This window comes from Electrophorus electricus, chromosome 10 (assembly GCF_041902795.1).
Source record: "Electrophorus electricus isolate QZ-2024a chromosome 10, ASM4190279v1, whole genome shotgun sequence".
NCBI classification, from domain to species: Eukaryota; Metazoa; Chordata; class Actinopteri; order Gymnotiformes; family Gymnotidae; genus Electrophorus; species Electrophorus electricus.
In genome coordinates this window covers 12,035,118-12,036,563 of record NC_137506.1, presented here as the reverse complement: position 1 = coordinate 12,036,563, position 1,446 = coordinate 12,035,118, and the positions used below count along the sequence as shown (strand labels likewise).

Here is a 1,446-nt window from a genome sequence, read left to right as displayed (position 1 = left end):
TTGTATTAAGAATGTTTGTTTATAAATTCTGATATGGATGTAGGTATCGGAGTTGATTTTTGAACACAGGTGATCTTAGCTGATGGTATTGTAGGAGCTGTAGGAACAGACACCTAACTTGCTATAATTTGATGGGGAGGATGCAGGTCATCTGCATGCCTCTGGAATGGCTTCCTTGACCAATTCACACAGCGATCGAGAGCCTTACACTAATGCCAGAGTCCCTCTGATTTCATACTTTTCTCCGCAATATCCAAAATTTGTAAATAAGCACAAATCCATGGGTAAAGTTGTGTAATCAAGAACATACTCTCAATTTCCTGTACTTGGAACATGTCTTAGCAGATTGTGGTTTACAAGCAATGTTATAAGCAACACAAGTTCAAACAGGTGCCCTTTTTGCAACAGGTGGTTTGTTGACAAGGGGTCGTTCATCAGCCAAAACTCACATGGCCTATATGGGGATCGAACCCATGACCTTGGCGTTATTAGCACCACGCTCTGACCAACTGAGCTAATCGGCCTTTCGCAGGTAGCTTCACAGTTCTTGGTGCAGCAGTGAAGGGAACCTTTCCATAAAATTGTAGACTTGGTATCAACAAGATTTTCGACCGAGCATAGGTGAAAGTTGACACATATTGTTCCCTCTGACAAATGGTTATTCTGCAGCCAACTTTTGAATTAAACTTCAAAAGCAAATGTGCAGAAGCTTTTGTTAAAGAGCAATTCAGTGCAGTTGTACACAGTGAGAAAATCATCAATTGCAAAGTCCACCTAGCTTTATTGCTGTGAGTTACATAGTGCTGTCTATTACACCATGAAATCTGCCTTAACAACAAAAATGTCATGTCTGATTCTGTGAGCCAAGGAATATAAACCTTTTAGGGACATATTTGATGTATGGCTCACATTGCACAACTCTATGTCTTGGAATCTGGAGTCCTTAATTTGTGGTATCTCAGTGGCAGACATAATCAGTGATAAACCACTGATATGTCAACTGGTCTTAACGCAAACCAGATTTAACTTTCTCTGTGGAGACTGTGTCTAACTTAAACCTTTCCTTCAAATAGAAGAGATCCTTGTTGCAGAGGTAATGTTTTTACCTTTATATGGTTTTCCCACTCATAGTCAGGCAACACACACAAATGCAAACCTCTCACAGACTCTCTCACACACATCCAGAGCAGACATTAATATCTGACAATGTATATTTTACAGCACACTGCTGGCCATCTGAACACATGATGGATAGATATGGTATAGACTGTAGATATGGTATTATACAAAATGGATCTGTACATTCTGTAGATTGTGTACATATATACCCAACCATATACATTGTACATTGTGAATATAATCATAATATACATATATTGTACATACATTGTTAATATATTTTTGTACATACTTAGAATATATATATTTATCTGTATATATATATAT

The 1,446-nt window shown here is 37.8% G+C and overlaps 1 non-coding gene across 1 annotated transcript; it reads right to left on the bottom strand.

Moving 5' to 3' along the window:
• Positions 1-450: 450 nt before the first annotated feature.
• Positions 451-524, bottom strand: trnai-aau (transfer RNA isoleucine (anticodon AAU)). The gene has a single exon. It is a non-coding gene; the product is annotated as a tRNA-Ile (tRNA).
• Between the last annotated feature and the right edge of the window lie 922 nt (positions 525-1,446).